Consider the following 15,000-nt stretch of genomic DNA (forward strand, 5'->3'; position numbering starts at 1 on the left):
GGCAGCGGTTAAACTCTACGAATCAGAGAAAGATCTTCAAGTAACTATAATATTAAACTCTAAGAATTAGAGAAAGATCTTCAAGACTTCAAAATAAAAGCTGTAAAACCAGAGAAAGATCTTCAAGAACTCAACGTTATCTACATGTATCTACAATTTTGACTAAGTAATATAGTCCATCGAAATATTTAACATTAATGAATGTTATGAATACAAACCGATGAACTGGATCTTCAATCAACATCCTAGGAAACCCAAGGACTGACGTTCAACGTTTGCAAAACATATCCAGGAAGCACTACATTCAACAAGAAACTCGAACGATACATCGCTAACAAAACATCAAGAGAGAGAGAGAGAGGATGTGTCGACATCACACAGAACCAATAAGCTAAGTACAAATTTTTTAATTCATTCCAGTTTGGGCAGTGAAGTGTAGTTATCACGAGTCGTTAGTCAATTATTACTGGGGTGAGTGAATTGCTAATCTTTTATTTCCGTTCATTAAAGGAAACTGTGTTCAACTCCGAATTCTCATCTAGAATTTTTTCTCTCTTTGTGCTAATTCCTTTTTCTTTCAGAAATTCTCGGGAAATGTCTTGGGATTAGTAACATTGTTTGGGGAATTTTATTATATATATGCGTTTACGCAGTGGACGTCTGTACTCATATAGATATTTTGATAGAATTGCAAGGGGTTGAAGAGATAGGAAAAGAAATACAACAGTCATGACTCCCCCTGTGAGCCCTACCCCTGGACCTAGTGGCATAGGCCAGACTAATCCTCCTCCAATTGTGACGCTTGTAAATGCCAGGTCAGCAATCCTTCCTTTTCAGGGTCGGGTCAATGGGTTCTTGCCACAAAATGTGGAGTCATGGATTTCATCCGTCGATGCCCATTTAAATGCCAAAAAAATCGTAGACCCTTTTGTACAATTACAAGAAGCTAAAAGTTTTATAGATTTTTCTAAGGGGGATGCGAGTGCGTATTTAAGAGGCGTTTCATTTCAAGAAGCAGTTACCTGGGATGATTTCAAAGTAAGGTTACGCGCGGTCTATGGGGGTGAGGAAGCCTTGGATGTAGTATTAACATTACGAAATACACTTAATCAAGCCACTATGAATCGGCTTAATGTTATTGAGAGAGCAGCTCTCATAGCTGATAGGCTTAATGACATATCAGGACATTTAGGTAATTCCACTTGGGTTACTAGAGATAACATCTCCGTGAAAGATTTTTTACGATTAATGTATTTAACTTGCATGACACTTATGTTGCCTGAAGCTTTAGTGCGGTGTTTTGATAAGAAGTTAACGCCTGCAAGTACGGAATTGGACATATATAAACAGATAAGAAACACATGTCCAAGTGTCCAGATCTCAATCCCGTGTTAACTCAAGTTTTTGCAAAGAATGAAACAAAGCCACAAACAGTGAACGTAGTTAGTAGTCAAGTAGCGGGAATGACGTGTTATAATTGCAAACGTCAAGGTCACTTAAGCGCGGACTGCAGAACGAAATTCTGCTCGATTCATAACAGTGCAACTCATTCATATAGCCAATGTTACTCGTGTAAGACACAACAGAATCCCAGAAATACACAGTCAATTCCACAGTCAGTTCCATATGGAAATAAAAAGAAAAATCCTCATTTTAACAATAAGAAGAAACAACCCAAATGTCAATGCAGTTCAGAGTCCAAAACAAACAAACACTTCTTCGAATATCGCTGAGCCTGGGTCGTCAAACCAGACCTCGCAAGGTCAGACTAATTTTCAGAATGTGCAGAGCAAAGCAAATACCACATAGTTAACTCCAGAGGGGAAGAGAGTGATGTTGGGTCAAGGTCATTCATGTCAACATCAATAGTATTGAATAATCAATTAATGTTTAATCAGATAATTGTGAGACAATAGATTTTCCTATGAAACACACGGCCGAATTAAGTAAAACAGTGCATGCTCCCGTAGATTTGCAACGAATTCATACAATAATAAGCCAAAATGAGTTACGACCAACCTTATATGCTGTAAATTTGGAACACAAATCCTTTACGTTATTTTTTGACTCTGGTAGTCCACGTAATATCATGGATTTGAAGACACATCATTTGTTGTTTTCGAACTTTCCGATTGAAAAATCCGGAATTAGACTTTCGGGTATAGGAAATAATGAATTAAATGTCATAGGCATAACTCATGTTCAGTTCAAAGTCGGTAAACGCACGTTTGCCGATACATTTGTTGTTGTAAAAAACATTAATATGTATCCAGCTGTAATTATAGGATACCCATCTATGGGAAATCAAAACATTATCTTAGCCCCTGCCAAGCGGCGTGTATATCAAAGGGAAATTCTATAAGTCTTAAAATACCTTAAAATCAGTTTTGGATAAAAAGGAGACGACAAATGTAACCGTAACGTACGTTGAAGAACCAATAACTTGTCTCACTAATAAAGAAATAATATACGCGACCCAGCAGAATTCTCGTTCACCCCGTAATATCATCTTGCACGCAATCTATCGAACCAAATGTACCTTCGAATTTAAAAGTACAAATAAAGAAAACATTACCGGGATCTGAAATATTAATCCTTTCCGACACTTTGAAAACTAACGGATTGTCTGTCACACAAGCTATTTATACAGTAGGCTCACATCAACAATGTAATATTGAAGTCTGTAATCATTTAAATAACACTTTAGTAATTCACAAAAATTAACATATCTTGGATGTAGAAGTTTATAAACATCGTATTCTTACCGTTGCTGAGATCAATCACTCTCAATCAGTTGCGGATGAATCCCTTTTGCGGTCTATTAAAAAATAAAATCAATAAAGACATTCAAGACGAAGAAATTCAGCAGAAAATTTTTGGATTTTTAACTAAATATCATGATGTTTTTTCCACTACGGATGGATCCTTAGGAAAAACAGATGTGATCGAGCATCAAATAAGGTTAAAGGACAAGCAGAAAATTATCTATGTACCCTCGTACAGACTCCCCTATGAAATTCCAGAATGAAATAAATGATGAAGTAGGTAAAATGCTAGAAGAAGGAGTCATTAGGAAATTAAACAGCCCTTAATTTTCCTTTAATAGTTGTACCGAAAAAAGATCGAACATGGCGTATCTGCGTCGACTTTCGTCGTCTAAACGAGGAGACGATCCCTGATCGATTCCCAGTGCCATGTACTGACGATATTTTGTCTTTGTTAGGTCAGAATAAATATTTTACCAGTTTGGACTTACAGTACTTAAAGGCTTTCACCAGATATCATTAGAAGAAGATAGTATCCCATACACAGCCTTCAGCACAGCCAGGGGACATTATGAATTTTTACGGATGCCTTTTGGTTTACGTTGTGCTCCTATAACATTTACAAGAATGATTAACATTGTGTTTGGAGACTTGTTAGGGGATATATTGCATGCCTATATGGATGATCTTGTAATCTTTTCCAAGACCTTAGAAGAACATCTACGTAAGTTAGAACTAGTACTACAGAGATTAAGACAACATAAATTAAAGGTAAAGATTAGTAAGTGTGAGTTTTTCAAAACAGAATTAATATATTTGGGTTTCATGGTGTCAAGCCAAGGTCTTAAAGTAGTCCATGATAAGGTGTCGGCTATACGTAATTTTCCCATACCTACTAATATCAAGGGAATACAGCAATTTCTGGGTTGTAGTGGATATTACAGGCGTTTTATACGCGACTATTCAATAATAGCCGCTCCTTTAACTGATCTTACGAAGAAGGGCGTAGATTTCATATGGTCTGAGCAACATCAACAGGCGTTTAATACTTTGAAAGATGAACTGTGTAGTTCTCCTATCTTAAAATTTCCTCACTTCGGTAAGGAATTCTTCATTGCAACAGACGCCTCAGACTTAGGAGTAGGAGGGGTATTGCTTCAGCAATATGACAAACAATTTTTCCCGATAGCTTTCTATTCTCGAAAATTGAGAACTTCCGAAAGTAAGTATGCAGTAATAGACAAGGAAGGGCTAGCTATTGTTAATTTACTAGTGCATTTTAAGTTCATAATTTACGGTTATCCCGTTAAGGTTCTTACTGACCATAAACCACTAACAGAGTTCTTTAAAGGCTTCAACCACAGCCCTAAACGAACTCGGTGGCATTTGATCATTCAAGATTTTGGCGCAAGAATTGGGTATTTACCTGGGAAAGCAAATATCATTGCGGATGCATTATCACGCAACCCCGTGTCATCTTGTACGGAGCCTTTAGCTGAATTAATAGATATATCAACATCCATGCTTATTGTTAAAACGATATCTGAACAAGAGGATTTAGGCTGGAGCGCTGAATTGTTACAGACTGGGCAAAGAAAAGATCAGAAAATAGAAACAATTATGAATGCTTTGAAAGGCAATCATAAGGAAAAGGAATATATAAAGTATAAGCAGCAGAATTATATAATCAAAGATAATATTCTGTGTAGGACTGTGACAAGGAAAACCCGCAATACACCACATGTAACTAACGACCAGGTAGTAGTACCAATCTCACTTATTTCCACTGTCCTGAATTGGTTGCATTCAAATCCATTACATGGACACCCGGGGTTCTCATTAATGTCACAGAAAGCCAAATCATTGTTTTATTGGCATACGATGCTTACAGATATAAAAAGACACATAGCTAATTGTCGCACATGTCAGGAAAACAAAGGGCATACGAAAACACCTGTCAGCCTAGGAGCTTATCCTGTGCCCAATCAACCCTTTGAAAGAATACATTTAGATTTGTTAACAGGATTTTACGAGTCAGACAGAGGAAATAAGCACCTCTTAGTAATTATAATGCTTTAACTCGATATACAGAACTAATAGCGCTTAAAAATAAAACTGCGATTGAATGCGCTAGGAAGTTTTACGAGTGTTACATTTGTAAACATGGAATTCCACACATGATAATCTCAGACTCGGGTGGTGAATTTAATAATCACTTTCTTACCTCATTGTGTGAATTCCTCAGCATAAAGAAAATAAATACCATGATATATCACCCAGAGTCGAATGGGCTAGTGGAAAGAGCAAATAGGAAGATATTAAATATATTAAGAGTAACACTAGGGGGATCAGACCCCAACTGGGATATTGCAATACCGGCGGCACTGAGTACTCTGAATCATTCATATCATATATCAATTAAAATGTCACCGCATGAAGCATTGTATGGTACCCCAGTTAAAACGCCTTTCCATGTATTAACGCCTACAACTAATCTATCAAATCCTTTAAAAGAATGTATAAATGCAAGTATAAGTCGATATGATATCCTTCGAAAGAATTTAGAAGAATCACAAATCATAATGAAAAGGAATCATGATAAAACAGCGAAACCAACTAAAACATATACCGTGGGTGATAACGTGTATATTCAAATCAATGTACGCAAAGGACTCAATTATAAACTAACATCTAAGTTTGAAGGCCCATTTAACATTTTGGAAACATTAACGGCCAATAGGTTTAGGGTTCAAAACGTATCCCAACCCACGGATGAGAGAATAGTACCATTGGCTCACATAAGAAATTAAAAAGAAAGAGGGAAAGAAGTGAGGGAAAAAATTTTTATTTTATGTGATTAAAAGTTTTCTTCTTAATACAGGAGTAATTACATATATTTTTCTCGTTACAGGTTTCCAAGATGAATTTTTTGTTGTTGGGAGTGATATTGTTCGCTCAGACATTTTTCTCGTGTGGGATGAGCTCTAAAACTAAAAGTATAAATTTTAAATATGGCACTATAGTTGAAAGACAAGAAGACGTTTTTATTACATCAAGCAACGTAGTTGTAGAAGTGAATATGCAAGCAATTTTTCTTCAAGAGAATGATGTCACTAGCTTAAGAACCGCCATTTCAAGGTTTTCTGCCTCATTGGATGAGTTGCATAGAAGACATTTTCATTTGACTACAGAGAGTTTGCTTGGATCAACATTAAAAGTTGCAGAGATGCTATCTGATGACTTGAAAAATAAGACTTACGAGACAGGATCTTTGGCTTATGACCTTTTGATGTGGACTGTAGGACACGAACATAAAGAAAGACGAAATCCGTTTATTTATGCTGCACTAAGCATCTTTGGGTCTATTGCAAGTTTAGGTTTAGGAATTTCCAATCGTATTAAAATTAGTAATCAAAATAAGAAAATTGAGTTCTTGACTCATGAAGATGAATTGATTATGTCAGAACTAAGGAATCAGTTAGCTTCAATCAATAAAATTATGGATTTAGTAAATGAACATTCAAATAATATCATTCAGATTATGGAAGTACAGGATTTGTTGGCAACGTTAACGTATTATGATTCAAAGATAGATCACATACATAACAGAATTGCACATTTCATTGAGAAATCCAAGGATTATGTAAAAGCTATCACGTTAGCAACTAAAGGTGTACTGTCGCCCCATTTGTTGCCTATAAATTACTTAAAAGTTAATTCTGGAGAACGGAAGGGATAAACTAGGCTATGTTCCTTTGTTAGACGAACATAGGTTAGAATTTTATTACAGCCTAATTACAGTAAACGTTGATAATAACAAGATTAGGATTACAATTCCCTTTGATTCTTCTGATGCCTGGCAATCTTACAGGATATCACCATTTCCGACTTTCATGACGAATCACTCAAATCCAGTAATATCCAGTTTGACAGGACACGTATTGATTTCCCCAGACAAGGAAACATATACGGTCATTAAAGACTTAAATCAATTAACTCACTGTTCAGACGCAATGGATAGAAAAATATGTACAGCTGACTCATTTGAATTCCATAAAAACTTAATGGATTCATGCGAGTTAGGTATAGTGCTAGACGGTGCTCTCTCCCATACAAGTGAAAATTGTCTGGATAAGCTTTATCCCTTTGACAATAATGAGTTCAATTGCAGACTGAACAATGGCTCGTGGATACGATACGATAAGGACGGCTTCAATGTATCATGCCCTGACGGATCCACGTCCTTCGCCCACATCTTCGTTGCAGCAGATGGTTGTATCGGGACTTCCCCTAATTCCATGGTGACTGGTCTACGGACACTCATCAGAGAACGAGCCTACTTCGCGAACTTCACGTGGACCTCTACAATGCCAGCACTACCTCTCCCGTACAACAGACAGGTTGCCAAGCGGTTGATGAAGCTAACTGAAATGGACCACCTGTCACCGACTTATAAGGAAATCCTTCACCCCATACTACTAGCAGGACTGGTTCTCACGGTGATGATATTTATCGCCGTGAACATCCTTGTTTGGCGTAGGTTACGGCACAGCAGGAAGCTACAACAGAACGTTTCGCCATGTCCAGACAAAACTCCTTATTTAATTCAGTTTTAAAGCCGTTTGAAGTGGTCACCTCATTCGCTAAAGGAGTAAATTGCTCTGGAAAGTGTGTTTGTAAGAAAAGCTGTTAGTACGCTAGTAATATGTAATTGAAGAAATTATCTACATTGCATTGTTAAAAATACATTTAAGACATTTAAAAAAAAATATAAATCATTTTTTCTTTCGGCATCTAATAAAATATATAAGCCGGAATGTTAAAAAGAATAGAGAAAAAACAAAAATAAATTAACAGAATCTATGGGCATCTAATAAAATATATCAGCCCTATATATAAATATATATATATATATATATATATATATATATATATATATATATATATATATATATATATAACGGATTTTGAGCGAAGCGAAAAATCTATTTTTGGGTGAGATAGCCATGGCGTCCTGATGGAAGGTTCCTTTTTGGTAGCTTCCTTGGGTAAATAACTACTAAGATATTCCCAGAGAATTTAACCACAGGTTATCACAGAATTCTAACTTCTGGAGCGAGTATCCTAAAGGTTTCCCTTTTAAGACATCGTATATCAACAGGGGACGCATGTATTAACGCGCCACATAGCTATCTACACCCCGAACAGAGTTAATGCTTCGGTGTGTAAGGGCTGAGAATAGCTGGGAGCCGTTCCATAGCTAATCTCATGCGTGGCTACTTCTGGTACTCGAGACGTAAACAAACGGGCGCCATTGCTTAAATGACGTCACGACCGTCTTCATCCTGAAGCCAGTTGCTTGCCTATCACCATGATACAGCAGAGCAGGGTGGGACCTAAAAACTGGACGAAGTAGCAGGGAGGGTCCATCAGGACGCCATGGCTATCTCACCCAAAAATAGATTTTTCGCTTCGCTCAAAATCCGTTTTTTGGGCTCAAGCCATGGCGTCCTGATGGAAGCATACCAGAGAATCAATGTATCGTGGTAGATTTTTCCCTTATTAGTAAGTGCCAAGGGCATTGACAAAATAGCATAGTAATCTTAGTAAAGAACCGTAGGGAAGAATCTTCCTGCCCCCCTTGGCAGTGAAGTTCCCACGGCCCATGCCGACGTCAAAGTGGTATTGAAGGGCTATTCACCCTGATAGAAGAACTTGAAGAACTTGGAGACGAAGCTGAATGTTTGGCATTCGTATAGGAACATTCTGAAAAGCAGACCAGTGGTGGTTGGACACTGTGTGCTGAGAAAGGTTAGTTCCATCTCCAGGGTATGAAGAGTAAGTATTCGTATTGGAACATTACATAATCAGAGTGAATATAAATTAAGAGTTAGTATCTTAATTTCTCCATGAACCATAAGGAAAAGGGGATAATAAAACTATGACAGGTATGTATTTCATAGTAAGTAGGAGCTGATTGAGACGCACAGGTAATAAAATAGAAATTTTATTTCACAAATGCAGAAATTAAATGAATTGCAGCAATAAGTAAAGTTCATTTACAGTAATTATAATGTACATAGTAATAAAGACTTGCTCTTGAATCTGAAAAGGAATTTCAAATTTATTAGTAGGCACTCGATCTCGAGGAACGTCAGTCTTTGATTAAAACACATCATGCTCAGGGCATGCGGCACTTGTGTGACAACTATGACATTTCACCTGGGATAAGAACAGTTATAAAAGCACTAAGTGTTTTCGACATCACTATGTATCACTCGAGGGTCAACATAGGCACCCGCAGAGTTAGAGTCCCAAGTAACTCACTGTTCTATGCAGAGTTAGGTGCAGGTTTCATAACACTACCTGCGGCTACCACAAAATGTTTGACTTCGTGCACTTGTTTCGCATAATGTTTAAAGAAAACGCGCGAGGACTTCCAGCCTGTGAAGCTTTTAAGGCTTTCAAAGTTCATACTCTGAAAGAAATTCAGAGATGATGCAACTTTCCTAGGATCATGACCGGAGGGTGTACTGTCAGGATCCGCTCTGCGAATGAAGTAGGTGATTTTCGCTCTTAATTGTTTCAGTGACAGGTCGCTGCCCGATGTTTCTCCTTTGAAGAGTTGGCCTCCACCAAAGTTCGAAGTTCTACGAAGATAGACCTTGAGGCTCTCTACTGGGCATAAAGAGACATCTTCCTTCAGGGGGCATATTCTCCAGGGGCCCCATCTTTTGGTGGGTAATTCATTTTTGGCGAGAAACGTCGGATCAGGGGAGAGGGTAATGTCTCCTGTATCAGTAAACAGGATGTGACCCTCTTCTCTTGATAATGCCACTATTTCGCTGACTCGGGCTCCCGAAGCAAGAGCAAAGAGAAATATAACTTTCTGAGTCAGATCCTTGAGAGGGCATGAATCATTATCCAAGTTGGAGGCGAAATGGAGCACCTTGTCTAGTGACCAGGAGATCGGTTTCGGTGGGGGTGCTGGGCGTAGACGAGCACATGCTTTCGGTAGTTTATTGAAGATGTCGCTGGACAGATCAATTTGGAAGGCATACAGAATTGGTCTGGTCAAGGCCGATTTGCAGGTTGAAATCGTATTGGCTGCTAATCCTTGTCCATGAAGGTGAATGAAGAAGGACATGCAGAAATCAATTGTGATTTCTTTAGGATTTTTTGTCTTGACGAAAGAGACCCATTTTCTCCAGGATGATTCGTATTGCCGTCTTGTGGATTCGGTCTTGTATTCCTCGAGGAAGTCTAGACTTTTCTTCGAGATCCCAAACCTCTTCTTTGCGGCTAGGGAGAGAAAATCATGAGATGAAGGTCCTTGATTTTCGATGATGAAGCGAAGACAGTCGACTTCTGTACTTGTTGGGAGAGAACTGGGCCCGGGAGAGGGATCAGCTTGGGCTGCAGCTCCAGGACCAGGGGGTACCAGTTGCTCCGGGGCCACTTGGGAGCCACTAGGGCCGCTGTCCCTTTGAAGGTTCTCAGTTTGGAGAGGACTTTCAGCAGAAGGTTGGTGGGAGGGAACAGGTAGATCTTGGACCATCTGTTCCAGTCCAGTGACATGGCATCCACTGCTTCTGCCTTGGGGTCCTCGTACGGGGCCACATACCGAGGAAGTTGATTGTTGTCGCTCGTTGCGAAGAGATCTATCTGAAGTTCTGGGACTTGGTGAGAGATGAAGGAGAATGATCTTGCGTCTAGAGACCATTCCGACTCTATCGGGTTTGTTCGAGATAGAGCATCCGCTGTCACGTTGCGGAATCCTTGTAGGTGAACTGCAGACAGGTGCCACTTCTTCTTCTCTGCCAGACGGAAGATTGGGAGAAGCACCTGATTTATCTGGGGCGATCTTGAGCCTTGGCGATTGAGACATCGAACTACCACCGAGTTGTCTAGGGTTAGACGAATGTGGATCGAGGGAGGCGGGGATAGTTTCTTCAGAGTTAGAAGGACCGCCATGGCCTCCAAGATGTTGATGTGGAACGTCTTGAACAGGGGAGACAAGGTGCCTTGAGCCTGTTTTTGGTGGGAGTGACCTCCCCAACCCTCCAGCGAAGCGTCCGTGTGGATGTTGAGTGATGGAGGTGGGTGTTGAAGAGGAATGGACCTTTTCAGGGCCTTTGCTTCCGACCACGGCTTGAGGAGAAGTCGAAGTCTGTTTGGGAGCCGTCTCTTGAGGTCTCTTCGAGCGATGGATGCAGAACGTCTCCAGGCTCCCGCGGCATCCTTTAGCTGTGCACGAAGCACCGGGTTTGTTACTGAGGCGAACTGTAGAGAGCCTAGAACTCGTTCCTGCTGGCGTCTTGAAATCCGTTTGGATTTCAGTAGTCGCTTGACAGACCCTGCTATTTCCTTCCTTTTCTTCTGGGGGATGGAAAGGCGGTGTGACTGAAGGTTCCATTGGATTCCTAACCACTGGAACTTCTGAGCTGGAGAGAGGCGAGATTTCTTCTCGTTTATCTTGAATCCCAGGTGTTCTAGGTACTGGGTGACTTTGTTGCAGGATTTTACACAATCCTCGGGCGATGGAGCCCAAACTAGCCAGTCGTCGAGGTAGGCCATCACCTGGACGTTTCGGAGGCGGAGCTGTTGTACTATGGCGTCCGCCAGCTTTGTGAAGATCCGAGGGGCCACATTGAGGCCGAAGGGCATGGCCCTGAAGGCGTAGCTTTTCCTTTGGAGTCGAAATCCTAGGTAGGAGGAAGCGTGATGGTTCATTGGAACGTGCCAGTAGGCATCCGCCAGGTCTATGGAGACCGTGTAGGAACCTCGAGGCAGAAGGGTCCTTATTTGAACTTGTCGTTCGCTATGAACTTGTTGAGGGGGGATAAGTCCAGAATGACTCTGAGTTTGTCGGAGTCTTTCTTGGGGACACAAAACAGTCTTCCTTGGAACCTGGTGGACTTTACCTTCCTTATCACCTTCTTGTTCAAGAGATCTAGGACATATTCTTCCAGAAGGGGGGTTGATTGTTGGAAGAACTGCTGGAATGTTGGGGGTGGTTGAGTCCAACTCCAGCCTAGACCTTTCTTGACGATGCTGTGTGCCCAGGGATCGAAGGTCCAACGATCCTGGAATTGGCGGAGTCTTCCTCCCACCGGAAGCACTTCATTGCTTCTGGTGTCCCGAGGGCTTGCTGCCTCGGCCGCTAGCTCCCTTTCCTCCTCTGCCTCTGGAGGGACGGCGAGACGCGTCTCTGCCTGCACCTCTGTTTGAGCCTCTACCTTTGGGACGAAAGGTAGTCGTCTGTTGCTCGAAAGCAGGGGTGAAGACCGGTGACTGTGACAACACCGGTTGGGTGACCAGTTGAAAGGTCTGTTGTGGCTGAGCTGCCACTTGGGAGGTAGCGGGTCCCGGAAACTGACGTCTTGGTTGACGTTGCTGGGGTTTCTGTTTCGAAGATTTCCTCTTAGGTTGAGGTCCGTCGTCCTGAGAGGGTTTCCTCTTCTTTGACATGCCCCACTTGTGGAGAAGGTTCCTATTCTCCGTGGCGGCTTTGTCGGTGATCTCCTTCACAAGGTCAGAAGGAAAGAGGTGTTTGCCCCAGATGTTGGAGGAAATCAGCCTCCGGGGTTCGTGTTTCACAGTGGCACCTGCGAACACGAATTCACGACAGGCTCTCCGAGCCTTCATGAAGTGGAACATGTCCTTCACCAGGGTTGCCATGTGGGATTTGGCAAGTACCATGTAGTGGTCTGGTACTCTGGTGTCACAGGCCATAATGTCAAGTTGGACTTGGTGGGACATAGATGCTGCGAGCCTCTCCTTCGTATCTTGTTCCCGACGAAGGAGGTGATCGTTAAGTTTCGGGAGGTCTTCATTAAACTGACGTCCGGCGACGTCAGGATCTAGCTTTCCCACGACGAAAGTATGCTGGATGTCCTTCCAGTGTCGAGCGTCAGGGGGAGTAACTATGGAGAAGGGTCTGCACTACTCCAGTGCAGGGCAGGCTTTCCCCTCCTCCACAGCTTTAAGGCACGCAGCGAAGGCCTTTTCCATGAATGGAAGTACCGCATTTTCAGGTGCGACGTAGGTAGGGTGCTTCTTGCTCAGGGCCGGAAGCTTAGAGCAGGTAAAACCCCTACTCTTGAACGTGTTGGCTAGCATAGCCTGGGCCTTCGCGAGATCGAACACTATCTCTTCTTTCGGTTCGGTCTCTTCTTTAGAGGCAGGTTCGGAGCGAAGTCGGACGTAACAGTCCGGGTAGGCCTCGAAGTTTGGGAAGAACTCTACGTCTTCCAGGGGGACCGTGCCGATCTTGTCGCTGACGAAGATCCTGCCGGTCGCGATAACCATATGCTCAGCATACCTCCATGGGTTGGCATGTGAGCAAGCGGGGAGATCCTTAACCGAGATCTTCTTCGGTTCTTTGGATCCCATCATGGACCTGATGAACTCCTGATTCTCCTTTAACCTGTCGTCCATGACGGCTCTAATCAACCGGATCATTTCCTGAGTGGAAGATGAGGGTTCCGGGGTCGTGGAGGTAGACGGGATAGACACTTCCGTCGGTGTAGGAGTAGGGGCGGAGATGGAAGGAGGAGCGACCTCTTGCTCCGACTCGGCGTATTCCACCTGGTCTTCGTCATCTTCAGCTCCTTGAGCCATGAGGGTCTTCTCCGTACCCTCCGAGACATCCGACATGTGTTCGTCATCATCGGAATCTAGGCGGCAATCGTGCATGGACTGGGCCATGACTACATCAGGTTCCACCGTAATTTGGACAGTGGGGATCAAATCCTTGGGCACCACAGAATCAGGGGAGGCCTTTGGGAACAGAAGTGACCTCAATTCTTCAGTGGCCAGGTACGGTCCGGTGGCATTCTTCTGGAAGCCACGCACCCATTTGCGTAGCTTCTCTCGAGCAATGTCCCTGATCTCCGCTGAGGGAGAGTTGTGGAAGCCATCAGCTATGTGAGCCTGGCAGACCGTACAGTTCGGCGGGTCCCAGAATTTCAAATCCCCTTTCTTGTTAGCACAAGGGGCGTGAGTCCTGCAAGCCGTATGCCCGTAGAAGTGCGGGCGTTTCACAGCGCAGAAGTCGAAGTCACACTTCATCTGCTCCTCCTGTGGAAGAAAGAGAAAATGAGTATGGGGGGAGTCATAAGAATGGCTCTTAATCTAAGTTAATATTAATCAATAATTTTAACTTAATGAAGGGTGTGATGCATAGAGATTGAAGTAGTAAAGAAAACATACTCCATGCATCCCGCCCGGCTGGCTACCGCAAGCTTTATCCTTGGATAATCCGAGATGGCCGAAGGCACAGGATAGTATTTCCTAGAAGTCCATAGGGCAATGGAATTCCATGGAAAATGCCAAGGATAAGTTTGGGACCGAGGCTACTCAGTCCCAAATTAGGGGGCTAACAGGTCCCTTAGGGTAACTGCTTCCGGCAACCAGCCGCGCTAAGATACACGCAGCATGCTGGAATTTTGAAGAATGCAAAGAGACAGCATGATTACTAATAGAACAGTACCAAGGCACTGATCTAATAGCGTAAACAGGCCATCTGTTTGCAGTGTAGGGCTATCAGTATTCATATGATAGCTAGTAGAAGGGGGTGCAAGTAGTCTTGACGCCTCCGGGGGGTTCCGGCAGACCTCCGGCACGTCGGAGGCCGCTCCAGCAGAGTTTCTGGCATTAGAACAGACAATATATAAGTCAAGAGTAATACCAGGGTGGCGGCCGCCGGCACAACGGCGGCACACCGGCAGAGGAGCGGCGGCTCCGGCAGTCGAAGGATGCCGGATTGGTGACTGGGACAAGGATGGTTATAGCGGAACCAGGTTGCCGGCAATGGATGCCGGCACTCCGGTGGCCGACCGGCAGGCGGACGGCGAAGCTAGGAGGAAGGAGGAGAGCCATCGGCAGGAAGCCGGCGGCGGTCGGCAGTCCCCCGGCACGCGGGGGGCTGGCGGCATGAGGGTAAGGGGAGAGTCACCAAGGTAGGAGGCGGGTATCGCCGACAGTGGAGGCGGCAAGGGACCGGCACCCGGATAGTGAGAGAGACAGGGGGAGGGATGTAAGAAGTCCAGTCATGGACTCCCAGACATCCCCCCCTGAGAGGGTGTACCCATGAGAGGCTGGCTCTATCCCCCAGAAGCAGGGGTCTCAGAGGACCGGGAGCTAGGGTAGCCCAAGGGAGGGCTAGGGGACACCCAAAGAGGGGGAGACCTCTACATACAGAACACATCCAGTGGCTAACCCCATAGGACAC

The 15,000-nt window shown here is 43.2% G+C and overlaps 1 protein-coding gene across 5 annotated transcripts in view; it reads right to left on the minus strand.

Moving 5' to 3' along the window:
• Window positions 1-15,000, minus strand: part of Unc50 (Unc50 RNA binding protein) — a 218,876-nt gene that overhangs the window by 43,910 nt on the left and 159,966 nt on the right. The window lies entirely within an intron of this gene.

Source organism: Palaemon carinicauda, chromosome 18, assembly GCF_036898095.1.
Source record: "Palaemon carinicauda isolate YSFRI2023 chromosome 18, ASM3689809v2, whole genome shotgun sequence".
Lineage (NCBI taxonomy): Eukaryota > Metazoa > Arthropoda > Malacostraca > Decapoda > Palaemonidae > Palaemon > Palaemon carinicauda.